The following is a 9,822-nucleotide window of genomic DNA, read 5'->3' as shown; positions in this document are numbered from 1 at the left end:
CACCATCATATTCCCTCATCTGTTTCTGTGATTCACATGGTTTCTAGTACATTTATGTACAATTCTCCAAACTTTCTACCTTGACATCCCATGGCAATTTCAAAAGAACATATTTGAAATCTGCATATTCCTCTGCAGCTCTGCTAAACCTCCACTCATCTAATTGCTCAATATATGAAGACATTAGTTTCCTTGGCTCCTTTCAAATTTCACTCACTCAGCAATGTTAAGCTCTGTTTGTTCCTACTTCCTAAAAACGAATTCTCAATGTATCCACTGTTTCCCATCCTCAATGCCATCCCCCAAGTCCCAACTTCAATCATTTCTTTCCTAAACTGCACGAAGAGACTCCTAACTGTTATCTTCACATCTATTTACTTCCCAGTCATCACAAATGGTCTCCATAATAATGCAAAAATTATCTTCTTATTATTAACTTTTTCATGGCACCAGTTCTTTATAAAACTATCATTTTATTTTATTTTATTTTATTTTATTTTATTTTATTTTATTTTTGAGATGGAGTCTCACTCTTGTTGCCCAGGCTGGAGTGCAGTGGTGCAATCTCGGCTCACCAAAACCTCCGCCTCCTGGGATCAAGTGATTCTCCTGCCTCAGTCTCCTGAGTAGCTGGGATTACAGGCATGTGCCACCACGCCTGACTAATTTTGTAATTTTAGCAGAGACAAGGTTTCTCCACGTTGGTCAGGCTGATCTCGAACTCCCGACCTCAGGTGATCCACCTGCCTTGGCCTCCCAAAGTGCTGGGATTACAGGTGTGAGCCACCGTACCTGGCCAAAACTATCTTTTAAAGTTGTAAAATGATGTCATAATTCCCCTAATACAAATAGATTGATAACTTCTCATCACCTTAAAAAACGTCTAAAATCTTTAAAATAGATTATATACTGTGTATGGGACAGATTTTATCTCCCTCTCCAGGCTTATCTCCTAGTATTCTACATATTGCTTTCTCCATCTCAGCTCTCTCAGGCTTCTTTCAGGTTCTTGAACATACGAGACTCTCTCAATGTCGTAGGCTTTCACACATGCAGGCTTCTCACTCCTGGCTAAATGCTTATCCACTGTATTTTTTTTTTTTTGATGGAGTTTCACTGTGCTGCCCAGGCTGGAGTACAGTGGCGCGATCTTGGCTCACTGCAACCTGTGCCTCCTGGGTTCAAGTGATTCTCCTGGCTCAGCCTCATGAGTATCTGGGATTACAGGTGCCCACCACCATACCTGGCTAATTTTTGTACTTTCAGTAGAGACAGGGTTTCACCATTCATTCCATAAAATTCAATTCAATTATTGATTTGCTTATCCATGAAAAAAATTGTTGCCTATTTGTTATGTGTAAGGCACTGTAATAGATGCTTGGAAAACAAGGCTGAGCAAAGAAAACAAAGGGTATTTTTTGATGCTTAAGCACAGAGTAGCACAACTGTATTCTTGAAATGTTATACATATTTTTTCCACAGTAGCTATATGCTTAACATCATTTTAATTTTTTCTTTATTGTCTGTCTTTTCCATTAATGGTGAGTTCCATGGAGGCATAGATAAATTATTTACTGTATATTTAGCTAATCTTTTTTGATCAACTAGTACTAATACTAAAGGAAAGTCCCCAGGATAATATCTAAACTACTTGCTGATGTGTATAAAGCCACTAACGCCCTGACTATAATTTCTCACTTCTCTACCAAGTACTATCTACATTTTAGCCATGACAAATTACGATTAGCTTTTTTTTGAGCTGGAGTCTCACTCTGTTGAGAGACAGGACTAGCTGGATTTCCTAAGCCGACTTAGAATCCCTAAGCCTAGCTGGGAAGGTAACCGCTTCCACCTTTAAACATGAGGCTTGCAACTTAGCTCACACCCGACCAATCCAGTAGTAAAGAGAGCTCACTAAAATGCTGATTAGGCAAAAATAGGAGGTAAAGAAATAGCCAATCACCTATGCCTGAGAGCACAGCGGGAGGGGCAATGATCTGGATATAAACCTAGGCATTGGAGCCGACAGCGGCTTCCCTCTTGGGTCAGCTCCCTTTGTATGGGAGCTCTGTTTTCACTCTATTAAATCTTGCAACTGCACACTTTTCTGGTCTGTGTTTGTTATGGCTGGAGTTGAGCTTTCACTCGCTGTCCACCACTGCTGTTCACCGCCGTCACAGACCCGCTGCTGACTTCTACTGCTCCGGATCTGGCACGGTGTCCACTGTGCTCCTGATTCAGCGACCTGCCCATTGCCGCTCCGGATCGGGCTAAAAGCTTGTCATTGTTCCTGCACTGCTAAGTGCCAGGGTTTGTCCTAATGGAGCTGAAAACTAGTCGCTGGGTTCTGCAGTTCTCTTCCCTGACCCACAGCTTCTAATGGAGCTATAACACTCACTGCATGGCCAAAGATTCCGTTACTTGGAATCCCTGAGGCCAAGAACCCCAGGTCAGAGAATAAGAGGCTTGCCACCACCTTGGCAGCGGCCCACCACCATCTTGGAAGCTGCCACCACCATCTTGGGAGCTCTGGGAGCAAGGACCCCCTGGTAACACTGTCACCCAGGCTGGAGTGCAGTGGCATGATGTCGGCTCACTGCAACCTCTGCCTCCTCGTTCAAGCGATTCTCCTGCCTCAGCCTCCCAAGGAGCTGGGATTACAGGCGTGCACCACCACACCCAGCCAATTTTTGTATTTTTAGTAGAGACATGGTGAAACCATGTTGGCCAGGCTGGTCTCAAACTCCTGACCTCAAGTGATCCGCCTGCCTCAGCCTCCCAAATTGCTGGGATTACAGATTGTGAGCCACCGGTGCACGGCCAATTTCCTCTATCTTGAACGGCCCTTTCTGAGTTACTTGCATGGTAATTTTTTTTTTTTTTTTTGTCACATGGAGTCTCGCCCTGTTGCCCAGACTGGAGTGCAATGGCGCGATCTCAGCTCACTGCAGCCTCTGCCTCCCGGGTTCAAGCGATTCTTCTGCCTCAGCCTCCTTAGTAGCTAGGATTATAGGCACGCATTACCACACCTGGATAATTTTTTATATCTTTAGGAGAGACGGTGTTTCACTGTGTTGGCCAGGCTGGTCTCGAACTACTGACTTCGTGATCTGCCTGCCTCAGCCTCCCGATGTGCTGGGATTACAGGCGTGAGCCACTGTACCTGGCCTTGCATGTTAAATTTTTACTTTCAGTCTCAATTTTGTGAATAAATTCATAAAGCAATCCATGAATTGCGAATCTAAGTTGTTTGAGGAGCCACGAACGTAGATGTTAATTCTGGACATTTGACTATAAGAGGACAAGATAAAAGCAATCTCTTTATATTTGCATCATGTCCTGGTACATGGTTGACAACTCTGGAAAAATGGGAGGTTTCTTCCAGTAGATGAAGAAGATGTCAAAGATGGTGCTTGATAGTACCAAAGGAGAAGGAAAAGATGGTTCCTTTTCTTGAAGAATCCACACTATAGTGGAAGAGACAGAGTGGTTAATATGTATAATTATGGTCATGCTTAAAAAATTGATATATGTTAGAGGAAATGTAAGAAAAATAACTGAGGGCCAGGCGTGGTGACTCACGCCTGTAATCCCAGCACTTTGGGAGGCCGAGGTGGGTGGATCAGTTGAGGTCAGGAGTTCAAGACCAACCTGGCCAACATGGTAAAACCCTGTCTCTACTGAAAGTACAAAAATTAGCCGGGTGTGGTGGTGGGTACCTGTAATCCCAGCTATTTGGGAGGCTGAGGCAGGAGAATCACTTGAACCCAGAAGGCATAGGTTGAGTGAGCCGAGATCGCACCACTGTACCCGCTGTACTCCAGCCTTGGCAGTAGAGTGAAACTCCATCCAAAAAAAAAAAGAAAAGAAAAAAAAGAAATGGAACATAAATTTTTCTGGATTATTAAATAAGGTTTCATTAAATAAAGTGACTTCGTTAGATAAAGAAGATGAATGTGATAGTGGTAGAAATTGAGGAATAGGGATAAGAAGAAAAAAGCCCTCAATAGTGACTTTGAGTTGAGAAAAGAATAACTGTAGAAAAAAAATCACTCCACTGTGCATCCATCTTTCTGGGGTCTGAAGTGTATATAGTTAGGAAGCCCATCTTTCAGAAAATAAACCTAAAGTTACAAACACAAAAGTAGTACAAGTCAAATATAGAATGAGAAAAGAAATTACACACTTACAAAACATTCAAAATGTCACAAGGTAACAGCATTTTCAATAATGTTTCTTATTCATCAAGGCATAATTTACATAAAATATACAAATATTAGTAGAGTTTCATGAGTAATCAGCTATCTAATCAAGATATAGAACATTTCTATTAGTGCAGAGAGTATCTTTACGCTCCTTTCCAGTTAATCTTCACTCCCATAGGCAATCACTGTTCTGATTTCAATAATCATAGAAGGCTGGGCGTGGTGGCTCACACTCACACATATCATCCCAGAACTTTGAGAGGCCAAGGTGGGAGGATTGCTTGAACCTAGGAGTTCGAGATCAACCTGGGCAACATAAGGAGACCCTGTCTCTATAAAAGCAAAAAAATTTACAGTATAGACTGGGTGTGGTGGCTTACACCTGTAATCCCAGTACTTTGAGAGGTCAAGGCAGGAGGATTTCTTGAGGCCATGAGTTTGAGTCCAGCCTAGACAATATAGAAAGACTTCGTCTCTACAGGCATGGTGGTATGTGCCTGTAGTTCCAGCTACTTGAGAGGCTGAGGTGGGAAGATGGCTTAAGCCCTCAAGATTGAGTCTGCAGTGAGCTGTGTTCAGGCCATTGCACTCCAGCCTGGGTAACAGAGTGAGAAAGTGAGATCCTGTCTCAAAAAGAAAAAAAAAAAAAAAGATTACTTTTGCTTCATCTTAACCTTTCAATAAAAGAATCATTCAGTGTGTACTTTTTATGTAAATGTATATACACATGTATGCATATGTTAATGTATGGCTGTTGCTCAATGTACTAATTTGGAGATTCATTGATGTTATTATATGTATCAGTAGTTTGTTTCTAAAGCTATGTTGTATTCCACTATAATAATGGGCCATAGATTTGTTATCCTGTTATGGAATATTTTGATGTTTAGTTTGGGGTATCATGAGTTAAGCGGCTAAGAACATTCATACAAGTCTTTCTGTGGACATAAGTTTTCATTTTTTATTCAACGTGAGTAAAGATCTAAGAGAGACACCAATGGGTCATGGGTTTAATTTTACAAAAATTTGTCAAACTGGTTTCCAAAATATTCATGCCATTTTACATTCCCAACAGAAGTTTAGGAGTTTCAGGTTTTCCAAATGCTCTTTTTTTTGGATGTAAAGTACTATTTAATTTTGCTTCTAATTTGCATTTCCCTTATATCTATTGATGTGGTTAATTAGTGAGTAAAAAGATGTTCAACATTAATAGGTATCAGAAAAATGTAGAAATTTTAATTTTCAAAAAACTCCAATTGATAATTTTTCCATTATTTTTGCTTTTTGTTCTGTTAATTCTTTTCCCACACTAACATTGGTTCTTCATTCTCCCATTGAGGCAATATTTAGATTGTTTCCATATTTAGGGTATTATAAGTAAAATTGCTACAAACATAAGTATATAGTTGGGTATGTTTTCACATATTTCTCCATTCACATACAAGTATTTGATATTATATAATTCTTCATTTACTATGGGTAAATTCCTAAAAAAAAAAAACAAACTATGCATTACTAACTACTTCTTTGTAAAGTATGCATTCATATCTCCTTCTATTTTTATTTATTTATTTACTTAATTATGTATTTATTTGTTTAGAGAGACAGGGTCTTGCTCTGTCACCAAGCCAGATCCAGTGCTGGGATTGTAGCTTGTTGCAGCCTCCACCTCCTGGGCTCATGGAATCCTTTTGCCTCAGCATCCCTAGCAGCTGGAACTACAGGTACATGCCACCTCGCCCAACTAATTTAAAAAACATTTTGTAGAGACAGGGTCTCTCTTTGTTGCCCAGGCTGGTCTTGAACTCCTGACCTCAAGTGATCCTTCTGCCCCAGACTCACAAAGCACTGAAGTTACAGGTGTGAGCCACCACACCTGGCCCATATTTCCTTTTAAATTGATTTCTATAAGTTCTTTATATATTATGGATTCAAGTCCTTTAGAGATTCATGTATTGAGAATATTTTTCTGAGTCTATGACTTGCATTTTTATTTTCTTGGTGTTTTTAATGAGCAAAGCATTTAATTTTGGTGAAGATAATTTTCCATTTATTATTCTGTGTTATCTTCTCTGTCAATAAATTTTTTTCTATAAGATTAAGATATTTTTCTATGTCATATCAAAAGGACATGCACATTTGGATTTCATGTGTATGTCTTTAATCTGTCCCAGATATTTGTGTATGGTGTAACAGGCTTGTACACATAATTTGTTTTCCCCATATGGATATACAATAGTTCAAGCAGCATTTGTTGAAAATAATTTTCTATTATCTATCAGATGGAGCATTTGACAAAAGTCAATTTTCTGTATATGTGAAGTTTGTTTCTGAACTCTTTGTTTTGTCTTATTGATCTATATATCTATAAGCCAGTACAACGTTGATTTACTTATAGTAGCCATGTAGTAAGTTTTTTTTTTTTTAATTTTTAGTAAACGACTTTAAATTTATTTAACAAAATAGGCAACTTTTAGAAAAATTTACAGGTAATTCTAAAAAAAAATTCTATGTTGAAATAAAAAGTTTTTATTAGAAAATATATGGGAAAGAAACTGATTAAAATATATAAATATGCATATTCTGTTCATATATTTTTAATGCTCAAATAACTAATAGAAAGTTCTTGTCTACTTATTTTGCACAGATAAAGAATTTTTTAAAATAATTTTATTACTTTTTATTTAATCATTTTATATTGAGAAATGGCCAAACTTTCATCCACCCAGAGTGCATGTACCACTTTTATCCCCATAGGTAATGTATGAGTAGTCTATCTTCTCAACATGCTTTCCAGCATTTAGTGTTTTCACTACTTTTTTTTAGCCAGGTAAGTGTGTGATGATATCTCACTGTGGTTTAAATTTGCCTTTCCCCAATAGTTAATGGTGTTGAATATCTTTTCATGTGCTTATTTTCATCTAAATGTCCTTTTCAATGAAATGTCTGCACATATCATTCACTCATTTTCTAATCGGATTCTTTGGTTTTCTTATTGAGGTTTTAGAGTTCTTTATATTATGATACTAGTCCTTTGTCATATATGTAGTTTGCAAATTTTTCTTTCAGTCTGTAGCTTGACTTTTCATCTCCTTCACTGGTCTTTATAAGAACAGTTTTTTTTTTTATTTTGATGAGGTCAAATTTATCATTTCTTTTATGCACATTCCATTTGGTGTCAAGTTTAAGAGCTTTATTTGGACTTAGATCTTAAATACATTTTCTATTTATTTTCTAAAATGTTTAGAGATTTACATTTAAGTTTATGGTAAATTTCGAGTTAACGTCTGAGATTTAGATCAAGATTCTTCCTTTTTTTGTCCATGGACTTCCAATTGCTCTGTTTGTCAAAAATGGCTCTCCATTAGATTGCTTTGGTCACTTTAAAAACTCAACTGGGACTGTTTGAGTGGGGTCCTCTGCTAGGTCCCACTAACAGCTCGAGAAGGGGAAGTGAAGGGAAGTTAATTATTCATTAGCTGTACCTCACACTGTCTCATTAACTCTTTTCTGCTAAGTGAGGATAGAGGCTCAGCTCTACCAACATGGAGGAAACAGGACACTGTTTGCTTCTGCTGTGCTGGAGACAGATCAGCTCCAGATCGACACCACCCAAGTGGGGGAAATGAGAGTGCCACTTCCTGTTTTCATGGAGTGGGGCTTGTGGCAGAATATCTGTGTCCCACTTCCCCACTGAAGCCATAGAATGGGGACAATGTATTCATTTGTGTTGGAGTAGAATAGAATATGTATTGCCTGAATGTTTTCTGTTTTGTTAGGCCACCCTTTTTCTGGTGCGTTGATTAGGAAGAATAGGCTTTTCTTAGAGTTTTTTTTTTTTTTTTCTATCTGTGCCTGTTAGTGGTTGTTTTGGAGTCTCCTGTGGTATACATGGGAAGCCCAGTCTGGTATATATGGGAAGAAATAAGAAAACCCAGGGAACTCACTGCCATGTTGATATAGTTTGGATGTATGTCCCTGCCCAAATCTCATTTTGAAATGTAATCTCCACTGTTGGCGGTAGGGCCTGGTTGGGTGTGATTAGATCATGGGGGCAGATTTCTCGTGAATGATTTAGCACCATCTCTCTTGGTACTGTCCTCGCAGTAGCAAGTTCTTGTGAGATCTGGTGATTTAAATGCACGTAGCAACTCCCCAACCATTTGATGTGCCTGCCTTGCCTTTGCCTTTCGCTATGTTTGTAAGTTTCTTGAGGCCTCCCAGAAGCCGAGCAGATGCCAGCATCATGTTTCCTGTACATCCTGCAGAACCATAAGCCAGTTAGACATCTTTTTATAAATTACCCAGTCTCAGGTACTTCTTTATAGCAATGTGGGAACAGACTAATACACATGCCATTGATCAACTCCTGAAGTTCCTAGGCAGTCTGCTTTTTTCTTTTGACCCATAAAAGTCTTCTTATTCTTGTTTGTGTTGTTTGTCAGGGCTTTTTAGTTGTAAGAGGGAGAACATGGAAAGAATGGAGCTATTCTATCTTGATCAAAACCAAAGTCCTCCAAATAATGTTTAAAATATTGGAAAACATTTGTATTATCAACAAATATTATAGTAGTACATGTATTACAGTTCCTTATATATTTAATAGGTTGGTGTGTAATTTTATGTTTCTTTACAGAAAAACAGACATTTGAAAGGAGTACTTTGCCATCTTTTTTGTTAGTCTATGTTCAGAAATTAATAAATAATACTTCATAATTTTATCACTTCTATCTTGAATATATTTCACATATAGTAAGTTCTACCTTTTATTAAGACACTCCAAGTATTGACTTTATAAGTGCATTTATTGCACAGGTGCTACTTCCATTACAAATATATGATTCTTCTAATACATGCAGATATCTCTGGCAATCTTAAATTTATATTAACTGAATGTTTCACAATCTAAGAAAAAACATCACATAACTAAAAGTCATAGATTTCATCCAAACATATTTTTATGTTTTAAATTATCTCCGTTTTTTTCTATACTTGAAATACTTTGGGAAACCTTATGCATACAAATGGGAGTATTAGATCAAATTATTCCATGTTAGCATTTTAAATATGTAGATGCATTTACCCATTTTAAATGTTATATTTATATTAATATTATGAAGTTTTCTAATCTTTTAAATGCACTTGCACTGTGATATTTTTCTTCTTGTGAGATTGAAGATATATACATCTGTTATATAATTGTTTTTTCACTAGCTGTTTTTCTGTTTGTAGTACATTGCAACAAACATTGGCAATTCTTAAAATAATCTTTAACATTTGCACTTTCAATGATACATTTGCAGTGATGCTTTATGTAAACAACAATGCCTAGATTAGTAAACTATAAATGGTTACAAACCCTCCATAGACCTCTTAGGGTTTAAGTAGTCTCCCAGGTCACATTCTGGAACTCCGACTGGCATTTCTTATTTTCTAAATTGCAGTTTACAGAAGTTTAAATGTATTTATCTTTTCTATGGAACTAACTTCCTTCTTTCATTAGGCTATTGAACGTTGGCTCTTTTCAGCGTCAGATTTTATTGGAATTACTAATGGAAAATAGGAATAACAAAGAGCAACAAACATGGGACAAGTTTTCAGGATCTTACATACTCCC

Source organism: Mandrillus leucophaeus, unplaced genomic scaffold (assembly GCF_000951045.1).
Source record: "Mandrillus leucophaeus isolate KB7577 unplaced genomic scaffold, Mleu.le_1.0 Scaffold991, whole genome shotgun sequence".
NCBI lineage: Eukaryota > Metazoa > Chordata > Mammalia > Primates > Cercopithecidae > Mandrillus > Mandrillus leucophaeus.
Note: the sequence above shows the minus strand (reverse complement) of the source record.